Source organism: Poecilia reticulata, chromosome 1, assembly GCF_904066995.2.
Source record: "Poecilia reticulata chromosome 1, P_reticulata-male-v2, whole genome shotgun sequence".
Taxonomy (NCBI): Eukaryota; Metazoa; Chordata; class Actinopteri; order Cyprinodontiformes; family Poeciliidae; genus Poecilia; species Poecilia reticulata.
In genome coordinates, this window is record NC_088830.1 from 13,588,976 (window position 1) to 13,603,130 (window position 14,155).

Here is a 14,155-nt window from a genome sequence, read left to right on the forward strand (position 1 = left end):
GGAGAACATAATCTCTTTCAACCTACGCAAGTGAGAGCTGCTGTGAGGGCTGCTGCAGACAGAATAGCCTCTCTCCATCATTACTTTCCTCCGTCTCTCACCTTTTTTTCTTTTTCTTTTTTTTTTTCTTTTACATAAATATATGTGTAATCAGTCTCTCGCTTTCTCTCTAAATTAAAGCTGGGGTTGCTATTTTTACCTGACTAACGAGGTGTCGGTCACAGAAGATGCAGAGAAACGCTCCCTGAGATCAGCGGTAAAGACGGTACTCGTGTTATGCCTGCCTGCGCGGCTCTGAGAGGTGGAGGGAAAGGGAGACGGTGTCGAGAGCGAGAGCGAGAGCCGACAGCGGTTAGCAAAACTCTTAGCCTTGAAACAAATGAAGAGAGCTGGCCTGGAGCTGAATGTCTAAATGACAGATGTGCTGTTTCGCTTTAAACGAGACACAGTTAGACTCTTTGAAAAGTCAAACATGCACAAAGGCTTTCATATAAATATAGAGAGAACCTGGAATGCACTGAGCTGTGTGAACTAGTCCTCCCCTCTTGCAATGTTAACTTTCCCCAGAGGTGTCTAATATTTGCATAAGCGTCGTGTCATCTGTCTTCTAAACTTGTTTCCCCTTACTTTGTGTCTGCTCTTTGTGCTAAGCTGACTCACACCTGGCTGCAGCGTTGCGTTTTAGGTGGCATTAAAATTAAACGTCACTTCAAAAGGTTTAGCTGAACACCCGTCATAACAGAGGATCCACGTTTCAAAACATATATATCTTTATTTAGTGACAAACAAGCCTTGAAAATATGAAATGATGCTCGCTCGACCTTGACCTGCTTCCACACACTGTTATAATTTAAGAATTCCTGTTCTTTTCATTGTGTGGCAAATATTATGCAATTTATGACAATAATTTAATATATATATAATATTAAACAACATTGTTACATTATAGGACAATGGTGGCAATGGTGGTAGATGTTCGTTCTGTAATCGACAGGTTGCCGGGTTGATCCCCGATCTGTCCATCTCTGTGGTTGAAGTCTCTTCAACTATCTTGCTCTGCTGACCTTTGCCAGACTGTCAAAAGGCAGCTGTGGGTACGATCCAGTATCTTGCCACCATCAACGTGTCAACGTGTGCTTGAATGGGTGAATGACTGAATGTACCGTGTAGAGCTTCGGGGTCCTCGGGGTTTGATACAGATACATCCACCCCTCCATTTTCTAACACACTTATCCCCTGTGGGGTCACCAGGGATGCTGGTGCCTATCTTCATCCGTGAACGGGCAAGAGGCGGGGTACACCCTGGACAGGTTGCCAGTCCAAGTACAGGCCATTTACCATTTACCGTATAGTATATTACCTTGCTCTCTGTAACTTGTTAAAGAGGTGCATATCAAATAACCGCTGGAGACAGGCACAAGTCACCACACCACCCTGTTAGATAAGTGGATATCTTGACATTACTGACATGTGCATGTCCAAAATTAACTCAACAATTTTTTTATGGGGTATAAGCTACAAAACACAAAGTCTATGTGCTTAAAAAGAAGCATGTAGTGACATGGTATAGCAAATGTGCTACCTTCTATTGTTATAAACATACCCTGTATACCAAACATAACTTAAAAGACATTTGCCCTCACAATGTGATGCTTTAAAATAAGCCTGTCTCTTTAATGGTGGGAGAAAACTCCAAATCACTGGCACTCTCTGCATGAGATCAGCTCAGGGATTTTAAATCCTGGTGTACCCTGGCCCATCCCTGGAGGCCACATGCTACACCCCATGCTGCCCTTGCTGATGAGCAACGGAGTCATTTAATGAGACAAAAAGGGCTTCCCACTTATTTCCTCTATAGCATTTTACAGCCAATTATGATAAGCAGTGCAGTGCAAAACGCATTTCAACAAGTATTAGTGGCTAATTGCTGGGTCTCCTTATTTTCTTCCGGAGCTCCTTCAATTATTGTTTACCTTCTGTCCGTTCTGATGTTGTCCAATAACAAAAGCGCGGCGTTAAAGCATCTCGTGACTTTTAGATGCCGATTAATCTGCCAGCTTTGGCAGTAGGGACAAAGCAGGACACTCCCAGAAGTCCACCGTTCTTTCCCCAGTGAGAAAGAACAGTTTTGGCAGACAGATCAAGGACCTGCACAGCGTTAGCCAGGTGGTTTTAATGCTGTGCCTGACAGGTGTAACCCAAGACCAGCTGTCTGTAAGGCGATATCTCAGCTGAAGTTGTTCTAAGAATGTATAATATTTTACACAAATATCATTTTTTATTAAACTCCAGTGGGAATTTGTTAAAACCACAAATATACACTGAAATACAGCGTCAAACTAGTCGCAGATACACATTTTACATGCATGACGTGTTTCCATTTTCCAAAAAGAAAATGTACTTGTAGTAGGACCTTGAAGGGGTAAAATGAAACTCAGTATCCTAAATATAACTGACAGGGAGATCTCACACAACCTTTGTGGCATAAACAATTGACTTTCATGTCTCGGGAAAAGCACATGTCAATTCACAAGCCGTTTTGTCAGAAGACGTCCGTGCAGACCTGTTTAAAGCATGTGTTATCATTCGACCACTCAGCAAAAACCCAGAGGGAATTGGATCTGGCAGAGATAAATTATTCATTGGCTTAATGAGGGCACACAGTGCTGGACATGGTCCATGAAATAGTGCCTTCCATGGACAGGAAGCTCACCGAGTGACGTGGGACAAACAGAATAGCTGCAAGGCGATTGAATTACAGTATTAATAGACATGAAGCAACAGAGAGCTGTATTAATTCCCCCAAAAAGTGAAGTGCTACCGACAGGTTACGGGTCACATGACATCTGCAAAGTCTGGCTCAGAAACAAGAAGGCTGCAGCAGAAGATGCTCTTTTTCATTTGGATATATTCTCTCACTGCAACAATAAAGGTCAGAGTGATTTACAACACGTTTTAAATGAAAAATATCAAATTTATGTTCATTCGTGACAATCGGGCATTTTAAAACATCCATCAGGAGTCATCTTTTTTTTTTTTTTTTACATTTTCAAATTCAAGATGTTTCCAGACTCAAAATTTGAAATATCTAATTTCATTTCCTGACCATTACTGTAGTCGCTAACATTTAATGTAATTTGGTTTGATTCTTCTTAGTCTCTTTTTTAAGTGTTGTGGGTTTATGACCAGTGTGGTATGAGAGATTATGACCTCTTGTCCAATGTATTCAATGTACTGTGTTCGTATAACAAAACCTCTAGTGCCTTTTGTTTTATTGACTTTCTTAGTTGTTGTTTTTTTTGTTACTGATCTGTTTTTCATAGGGGTTTGTGTCTTGTTGGACTTGTCTTAGTTTAATCCCTGTATCTTGATCACTTCAGGTGTTTAAAGTGCTAAATGAAGATTGATTGATTATAGCGTACGATCTCTACATGATTAGAAACTGTGTGGAAACCCTGCATTATGTTTCTTACCATACTCCGATGCTCTGGCGCAGTGAATGCAGAACTGATGCCCAGCTGCCTCTGAAGGTTTGAGCTGAACCATTTAATGTCACTGAATTTGCATAAATCAGCCACTATTATATGAATTTGTCAATATGTGCACAGTTCACAGATGTGAACCCAGGCATGGCTGTACTTCAGAAGCTGGTTCAAAAGGTCAGTGGAGCAATCAGAAGAACATATCAAAACGATTGAGATCTACCCGACCATGAAGTTATGGTTTGATGTGCTTGTGCCCCATGTCATTTAATTTTAGACCAGCAAGGATTTTTTATTTTATTCCCCCCCCAGAGTTTGTCACAACAACCTTGAGTTGTCATACTGATGACTCTATGGCATTTTGTTTTATCAAAAATATTTACTTCTACTGTGCGCATCATCTGAATAGTGTAACTGGGCATGATAATATAATAATCGGGCTTCACTGATTTTACAATTTATGCAAAAAAAGACTACAACCTAATTCGTCGTCACTCTCTTTGCACATAGATAATTTCCATTCAGAGTTCACGTGTTTTTAGGATAAACCGCTCAACTTCAGTTTGCCGCTATATGACTCTAAACCGTGCGGTGGTGAATTCTTTTGATCCGCATCTCTTTGCCTTTAATCATTCTGGCCAAAGACCTCCACATAAACTGCATTTGTCCTTTGCATTTGTTATCAAAATCGGCTCCGACTCCTTCAGATGTTTCCACACTTCCTCTCAAAGCCCCTTTCTTAATGATGAAGCACTTTGATATTTTTTTATAGCGTCCGCTGCTTTGAAGGATCAAGTATCATTCTTTGAAGATCCTGTGCGAGTTTGTTTGGAGGGGCTTTGATTGCTGAGTGTTACTGCGAGGGCCCAGAGTGATCAAACTGCAGACATGCTGAAGATTCCTCTTCGTCTCACCTCACAGGCAAATTAGTATCTAAAGAGGGTCGTGGAGTTTGATTTAACGTTTTTGACTTTTATGTGTGTACAGAAAAGAACAGAGTGACCAACAAATGCTTTGCTTGCAGTTTGGCCAAGAGAAACCTTTCTTTCTTTCTTTTTTTTTTTTTTATCAAACTCAGGATCTGTAGAGTCTAACAACACAAAAAATGATGGTTTGCAGCTAAACCATAAATCTAAAAACACCATCAGCTCCATTATTGTGAATATGAGCCACTTGCAAAATCTTGTTAGCAAAAAATAGTCATTATCTAATAGTGATGTGTAGCTGGAACATTGCTGAAAACCATCAAAAGTCAGTAACTGGATTGTTCAAATGATATCTGCCCCACATTGCAGTTTTTAAGTTTCTACTGGGTGATGATAAAAGACAAACAGCATAGTATTTTCACCAGCTTTTCCTCTACACGCTACAGACTTGGTCATAATTGTACAGATGTTCCATAAGCACCTAAAAGTGTGTACTTTTGCGAAGTAGAATTAAAATAAATAATAATTTATCTGCCGCCTATGTTCCGTGACACAGAGCGAAAGGCAAACGTAATATATTTGCTCCCAGGCTTTAAAAATATACTTTTTAAGGGAACAGATTAGCAACGATTAGCGATGTCACGCCACAAATTAAATCAAGTAACTATAAACCTTGCCACAACTTTTATGTTGTTATGCTTCCAGGTTTTTCTTTATATTTCTGTCAATTTGCTGCTGTGAGTCATCTGTCATTTTGAACACCACTTTTTTGAACACTGACTGAGGCAACCGAAGCCTTAATTGTGGCAAGCGAGGCTGGCGGAGCTGTGGAGTGCAGTGCTCCATTTGTGGATAATAACTCTCAGCATGGTTTGCTGGTGTGGATTTGTAACCCTTTCCAGATCGACGGATGTCTTTGAGGAAGGATTTTTGTTGTTTGCTGTGTTTGAATGTTATTGGATCAACATAATTTGTTGATTTTTTTATGTATATATTTTATCTACTTCATGCTGTCTGACAGGTGTTTTTTTTTTTTTTTTTTTTTAAATGTCTTGGTTCCTCAGATTGGGACAAGCGAAAGCTGAAGCTGAAACATACAATGTGCCGATGCTTGAAAATGGATGAACTCGAGTTATTTTACAAAGAAAAAGTGTCAAAAATGTCAACCTCAAAATGTGCTAAACCAGGATACCCCAAAGTCTAGCAGCTGTACTCAAAGCGTAAGGCGGTTCTACAGAGACGCCTCATTCCCCTTCGCCTCATTTTCCTTCCAGTTCGTTTAAAAGGGGACGTCGATGCTTCTGTGTTGTTCTTTCTAGGCATTGATGTTGTACCACTCTGTCGCTGCGCAAACAAAGAAATCCCACATTCAGTCACCACCTTGATGTTCGCGCATGTTTCCACATCTTTCATTGGTCTTTAGTCGTGAGAACGTGATGTTTTGCAGTTTGTTGCAATTTTCCCGTGGCTGACTTCACTTTTCCTTATCCATTTGCCCTTTTAAAGCTTCAGCCTCGACATGTACTGGCTGGTCTGTTTTCCCTGGTGGTGATTCAAGCTTTGTACCTGATAAGAAGTGCTGCGCTCCTCTAGGGCAAACTGTCTGATGTTAGAGCCGCTTAGCTCCCCAGGATTTGAACATTTCTCCAGAATTCACCATCACATTTACACATACGGGCAGAAGTGTAAAAAAACGTAGGATTTGTGGTCCACACGTTCCCAGATCAGTTTTGAAACCAGAGAATCTGCTGATCTACCTCTATTAACCTCGCAGTTATGAATTCATTTCATCTCGCACTCTGTCAGTCTTTTAAGAAACCTTTCTCAAAGCCGTCTCCACTAGTTACCGTTGCTATGCCAGGCAAGCATTTGAGTTCTCTGTGGCTCACTTATGCAAACTGCAGCCATCAGTGTCAGATTTAACACTTGGTCTTAAATGATTACTCAAAGGGAATTAAAGAGAGAAAAACAACCCAGACTTCAAAAATAAGTTGTTTTTTTTAAGTCTAACACTAGAATTTATTTAGTTAACCCATTCTTTACTTGAGTGTTTTGTGTAAAAGAGTCCCACAGTTTGACATTATGGAGTTTATAATAATGCATTCCTGTCATATTTGAAAATAGATCTGAACTGAAAGTAATCAATTAATATTAGCTGAGAATAACAGCTTCCACCCACTGAGTGCCACAGAAAATAATTTCAAAGGTTTTGATCAAATATACTATTATTCAATTGAGCAATTAGCTTCATCATGATTGCAAGGCTACAAATAGGAGGCTTGTTAACAAATAGATTTGATTATTTCTGATGTGACGTGATAAAAGCATTTGCACCCTTCTGTGTTTTTTTAATCTTCTTTGTCACTTTAAATGTTTCACTTTTGAAGATTTCAAAGTCATTTGTAATTGTTTTTAGTACATTTTAATTATTTGTTTTCAAATTATTTCCTAAATAAATTAGTTTGACTTAAAATGGATTTAAGAGACTTTTCCAAATACTTGTTATCTATGAGTCAGATATAAAGCAGCTGTCATAGGCAAAAAGAACCAAATATTTGCCAGTCCTCAAGACATTTGGTTAAATATTCTGTGGAGACAAAAGTACAACTTTATCGAAGGTCTCTGTCCTGTTAAACTAACAGCATTTAAGAAAAAGATCATCGTATTTACAGTCAAACACAGTGGTGGCAGTGTGATGGTCTGTGGCTGTTTTATTTGTTCAGAACCTGGAGAAATTGTGACTAAGTGATATATTCTACTCTCTAGCCAAAAATTACAAAAAAATGTTTTTAAATTACGACCGTAGCTTAAGGAGCTTACGCTCGGCATGACAAAGATCAAAAACACACCAGCAGGTCAAACTCTGAATGACTTAGCCAACCTGAATGTTTTGGAGAGGCTCAGTCAAAGCCCTGGTTTAAATCAAGATGCTTTGATTTAAACCAAAGTGATATAAAAGTGATGCTTTTATATCACTTTTATTCCCCAAAAGTGATACAAAAAGATTCATAAGCAGTTAAAGCAACACTTGAGGGCCGTTATCGCTGCCAAGAGTCATACAACCATGTATTAAAGTTAAGGGGTAATTACTTTTTTTTCCTTTTTTTTTTTTTTTTTTTTTTTTTTTACATAGAGGCATCTGGTTTTTTTACAGCTTCCTTCCCTTAATAAATGAAATCTTCTTGTGAAAATTGATTTCTGTTTTGACTTAGGTAAAAAACACAAGACTGCAGCAGCATATTCTATTCAAAGACTGTACAGCTCTGGATCTCTGTGGACTCTCATAATTTTAGCTCTCTTTCTCTCTCTATAGTAGCCAGAGCCACTTTATTCTCTGGTTGCATCCCAGTGTGAGGGGAAAAAAAACAAAAAAAAAACCCTTCCCTGCAGTCCCCCAGGGCATCCCTGTCAAAGCTACCTGTCTGCAGCTGTGTTTCTCTGTTTTCTGCTGCTCTCCAGTCAGCATGAAGCCTGATTACATAAACCGCTGAGCGCAGGAGAGTGTCCTACAGCAGGACGCCTGAGGCTTCAGCAGCTATGTTGTGTATCGCCCACCCGGGTTCCTCTCCCTTCTGTCCCAGACTCAGTCCACCAGCTGGCTGCTCATCTGTGCCTGTCTGCCGTTTCACCTCAACACGTAGATGCAGGTGGATTGTTTGCGAGGAGCGAGCGCATGTTCGCTTTAAGCCGCTGGTCAGTTCAGCCAGCCAGTCAGTCAGCGAGCGAGCGTGGCTGTCTGTCTAGCTATCAGAGTGACATAAAGGTCGACTTTATTAAAACCGGCCCACGTTGCCAGAGGAAACGGTGACCACGGACACGGCAACAGTCGGATCGCTCGGCGCCCCGGCAGCTAATCGGAGAAAGTCATGTTTCCTCTGCCTCCATCTTTCTCTGCTTTTTTCTTCTTTCTATCTTTCTTCTTAATCAGCTTTTCTGTTTTTTTGCTCCCTTCTTCATTCATAATTTATTTAGCAGACGTGGGTTCCTGGGCTTAATTATGTTTTCACTTCTCCTTTCCATTCTCACTCTCCAATAATGTCACTTTTTGTCATTCGACAGCTCTTCATTTGTCTCATCTTTCTCTCAGCCTTTATCTCTGCTAAAACACCCATCCCACCTCACACCGCCGTTCCTTGGCGTCTTGTCTTGTTCTCCTGTACACAGCGATGAACAGCTTCAGTCCCCCTGGCCCTTTTCACTCTCCTTGATGAAATATGAATTAACATTTATAAGACACTCAAATATCTCCAGCGTGTTTTGAGATTCTGCGCGTGTTTCCGTCTGAACTCCGCAGCCTTATCTCTGTTTCTGAAACTATGTTTGCCTGCAGAAACGCGAGCGATTTGATCGCTAAATTAGAGATTCTGAAGCTCAAACAGTGAAAGAAAACTTTACAATGAGATTGTAGATTAGAGACATTGAAACATTGAGAGCAGTTTTTGTTTTCTATTTACTCATAAAAGAAAATTGTGCTGCTGTTACAATAAAATATCATCCTTCCAGCTGGCTCTATTACATCCCAGGTAATATATTGTGCAAACGGTTCTGTTAAAATAGCAACTTCTACAAAAGTTGTAAATAACAACTCCTGCTAAGTAGAGAAAACTGACCAAGGGGTTCAACGGGAAGCCACTGATGTGATAGCACTTTGTCCAAAAAGCAGTTCTTATAACAGGAAAATCTACTCTGAAGGCTTTCTTGCTTCTTTTCACATGAAGTCTCAGGCCAAATAAGCTGAATGCTCTGGAGGAGGCTTTTTAAATCAAGCTGTCTGGATAACATTTTGTCCTTCTTTGATGTCTGAAACGACAGATATTAAAACTGATTTACTTTTATTCATGCAGCTTTTTCACTACTCACTCATAAGTTAGGGGTTAGGGTTAGGATAATTCTATTATTTTGTTCTTGTCATCTTTTACCTTCACCTTTTTACAAACTTTTCGAACATATCTGAAGAGAACATGGAAACACTTTCACTTTGATTGCTGAGGCCCGAGTCGTGGTGTCGCATTTTCTATGCTTATGTGTTATTTTTACCTCGCAGGTAATGTGCAGCAACTGCCGAAAACTAATGATACCATTTGAACCTTTTCACATTTTCTCACACCGATACCACCAACCTTGATGTATTTTATTTGAATGTTATTTGACAGACGAACACACAGTAGTGCATAAGGGAGCCTAAGTTAAAAAAAAAGGTCCAAAAGATGAGGAAACTGCTTGTTCTGAAAAAGGCTCGAGAAAGGCAGAACTGACCAGGTGGAATCACTTTGTATAAGAACAATTTTGTGCAAAAAGTAAAAATAAAAACATGTCTTTTATAGCCCATAGACCTTTCCTTCTTCAAAAGAATGCATAATATGTCTCCTTCAAGCATCAAGTTGAAGGAAAATATTACATGGGTTATAATTTAAGTAACACAGATGTCAAAACAGTGCTAGGTATTTGTATTCATCTTTCTTTAATCGACTATCCCTCAAAAACATCCACCGTGAACAAAGACATTTGAGGTCTCCTAATTTGGAAACAGTGTCCAGCTAATCTCAGTGTGAATTTACCTGTTCTGTGAAGACCTCAGAGGTACGTTAGAGAACGCTGGAGAACAAACGGCGTTGCGGAGACCGAGGAACGCCTCAGGCAGGTCACGGAGAATGTGGAGAAGTTTAAAATCCGAGTTGGGATACAAAGCAATATCCCAGGCTTAATGTGTCTCACAGAACTCTGTTCAATCCATCATCTGACAATGGAAGCAATATGGTGCAACTATAAATCTACCAACATACGGCTGTCAGCCTAAACTGATAGGTCAAGCAAAGAAGAACATTAATCAGAGAAGCAGCCAAGACGCCCGTGGTAGCTGGAAGAGATGTAGAGATCCACAGCTCATGCTTTGGATGTTCTCATCTTCAAGAAGGGAAAGCTGGTCATAGCAGATGGAAAATTGGTGAAGCTAATGGTAAGACTCCTTTTCCCAACAGAAAGGGTCAAAGCTGTGTTCCGAGTGAATTGTGGGATAAGTAATACGATTGAGCTTCACATATTTATGTTACAGCAGTGGTCTCAAACTGCGGTCCTCGAGGGCCCGAGTGGTGCAGCTTTTAGATGTGTCATTTGTCCTACGCATTTGTATTAAATGGCAAAACTGCCTAACTAGCATGCAGTCAAGCTCTACACTTTCTGGGACGAAGGTTCAGCTTGTAGCAGGACAACAACTTTAAACATCCAGGCAGAGATACAACGGAATAGTTTTGATTGATGCATAGTTATGTCTTCTAATGGACCAGTCAAAGTCCAGATCCAAATTCAGTTGAGAATCTCCCTCTCCATCTCATCTGACTCTGCTTGAGTTATTGTGCAAAGAAGAATAGGCAAAAACTTAAGTCTTTAAATCTGCTAAACAACCCACAAGACTTGCAGCTGTAACTGCAGTAAAAGTTGTCTCTGCAAATAATTGACCCAGCGTGTCTGAATACAAAAACAAAGTTTTGGAGTTTTAACCTAAATGTGTTTATTTTAAATGTATTTTTAGATTAATTGATATAAATGCATTTGCAAGGCCCTGCAATTTGCTGACCTGTGGCAAAAAATGCGACACTCTCAGACTCATGTCTACCACATTACATTACAGCAGTATAACTTTTGCAGGTCAAATTCGGAGAATTAATTAAAACATCCATTTAAAAAAGTGTTCAATTGAGATAGCACTGCTCTTTAGTATATTGAGTGAGATTTTTTTTTCTCCCTTTTTGTCCATCAGACCAAAGTTAACAGTCTTTAAATGTGTAGTCATGAAAAGAAACTTCTATAACTCAGAAACTGACTGGAATGTCTAATTACGCCGTTGAATCAAAAGTGACAAGGTTAGCAACTCGCTTGTCTGCGAGAAGCAGCTTCTTTTGTCTGCTATCAGACTCTTGTTTTGGACTCTGCATTTGCTTTGTCTGTGTGTCAGTAATGTGATCCCTGAAGATGAAACCCACAATGTGTGGCTCAAAATAATAATTCCTATTTCTGTGTTTCAATAGCCACCACAGTGTGTAATTTACTTCCCAGTCCGAGGGGCAATATATGCAAAACATTGTTGGGTGTTGGAATCTGCATCTAGCAATTTTATTGTTTTCTTCCCCGAGTTATGTTATTTTGCCCTTCAATAAACATAACCAGCTATCAATTTGTCAGAAAGCAATTGCTACTGTCTTTGTGTAGTCAGGCAAAATTATACGATTGCTGCAACACATTGTGTATCAAAGATGGAAAACAAACGCGGGGTTGTGCTATTTTATGTCACAGTGCAGAACGGTTGAGAATAATCTGATTTAGCATAATTTGATTTATTAACATTAGGGATATCTAAATATGATGTCGCAGAACTCTGAAAACAAGAGAACACCATTGGAAGAAGTTTGCTTGGAACTGGATTTTGGGCATTAATAGAAATATTCATCACCCTGATCTACTGGCAGAAGTGTATCTACGCAAAATAAAGAGAAAAAAGTAAATTAAAGACCTAAACCACTTTGAAAAGAGTTCAAAACTTTAGTACCACTGGAACTTCCATGAACTATTTATTCTGGCTCCATAAGGATAAATGTAATTAATTCAGGATTCTTTCTCATGGAAAAATTCTGGACTTTCCAAGACTTCACTGTCCACAGTGCAGGTATCTTAACACCCCTTTAAAAATCTAAAATACAAAACAGAATTGTGCACATATGGCAGCTCTTTCCACATTGGGATTGAACACATGATTTGGACCAACACATCATTCTCTGGGTAACGGAACCAGTGTCGTTTGTGAGTGGTATAATTCCTGCCTGGTACATGGTATCCATGCTTGATACGATACTATGAACAAATGAATGGTCAGGTATGTGGAGACTGTACCCAACAATAAACAAAATGTATTAATATCTTGGTTGATTTTTGTTGATTTACTCTTATGAGGTCACAGAAGAAGTGTGTTTAAGGTGTTTCATAAAATAAATTCACTTTTGCTCAGTTGCTGTGACACTATCAGAAAATAAACTAGAATAGCATAGAGGTTTTATAAATATAAAATTTAGTTTTAAATAGCTTTTGTCCAGTGTAGAATTATTGAGTTTCAGTATTCCACTTATTTGGGTTTAACCAGGCAAATTATTTTCCGTTTTGAACTTGAGATGGTTAAAAGCAATTAATAAAGACAGGACGGGATATTTAGCTAAGCACATATTTTAGGATGTGAATCAAACCTTCTATGATGTACAACAATATGTTTTAGCATTACTTGCATAAAGGACACAGAGCCATCTCACCCAGTAAAAAAAACCCACCTAGATGCGGAGCGCCACATTCTTCTTCTGTACAATAAAATCTATCTGATTTCAATCTATGCTGGAGCGTCAGGAGGTCATCATGACATTGACGGGGACACCTGGGCCCAGTGTGTGTCACTGCTATAAAAGCTTACACTCCTTTGTTTCCTATATTCTTCACCAAGAATTGCTTGCATTTAAATCACATTTTACAGACAGCTTAAAATATATTTTCATTTGCCTTTAAGTGTTTAGACATGTCGTTTGAATATGTTATTATGAGTAAAATGGATTTTATACATCCATACGTTTTAACATGCTAGAAAAACATGCATTCAGAGGGTGTCCTAGTTTTCAGCTTACGGTACTTCTGACGTCACTGCCCTTTGTATGTCATGTCTGCTTACGTGTAAAACACAGCATGCGTGTTTAATGCTGCAAACGTATTTACGTCAAAAATAACTGAACAAGAAAATGAAGAAAAATCATCCACGCCTGTGATTTTCTGTGCTTGGTTCAAACTGCAAACTGAGAGTTCATCAATTCAATGTCAGCGAAAACAAAAAGGTGGTGTAAAAACTCCAAAAACCTCACCATGACCAACGAGTCCAACATGAAAAAAAAACAAAAAACATTCAGACACCTGAGGTGTCTGGTAGGACCATTTGAAATCATACTTGTTTTATATAGACAAGAAAAAAACACTTTTAGGTTAGACAAATCTCCCTGTAAAATATTAACAAAAAAAAAGCTTTTAATTATTTGTGGTTTTCACCTTATATTTAAAATAGACAGTGGACGAGGCAGCTTGGTTTGACTACTATTCTCCTAAAGTGATGCTGGTGACAACCGCAGTGCACTTGACACGGCAAAGAAATATGGAGCGAAAACTAGAGAATTTTCCGTCTTTCTGGATTCTTCCTGGAGTGAGAAGTAACAGGAACTGAAGCAGGAAGAAAGCTCCTTGTATTGTGAGCCACCGCAGAACCAGCGGTGCTGTCAGTCAGCTTGGCGTGAGCTGCAGCCTCAGCCGAGGGGAAATTTTCCTCCCAGGCCTAACACGTGTACATTCAGCCAAGGAAATTATAGTGTGCAGTGCAGTAAAATGACATAATGTGAATCATGCTGAAATTGGGCACAGATGCTGCATGTTAACATTGTGGAAACGCTTAAAAATTCCTTTTCAGTCTCTGATCTTTTTTAGACAGTGGTACTGTTAAGTGGCAAGATCATGCAGAGGAAGCAGACAGGATAGGCACTATATGGCAAACAATCAGGCTTTTGGGGAAGAAGGGCAGGCGATATACTTGTAGTGACTATGCAAAAGTATTCATGCATGTCAAGCTCTGAGTAATTTCTTCTGCTTGAAACTTGAAAAAGGCTTAACCTGGAAGAACATATGCGGGACAACTTTTTGGCTTTCCTCCTCATTTTTGACTTTATTGTATGGAAT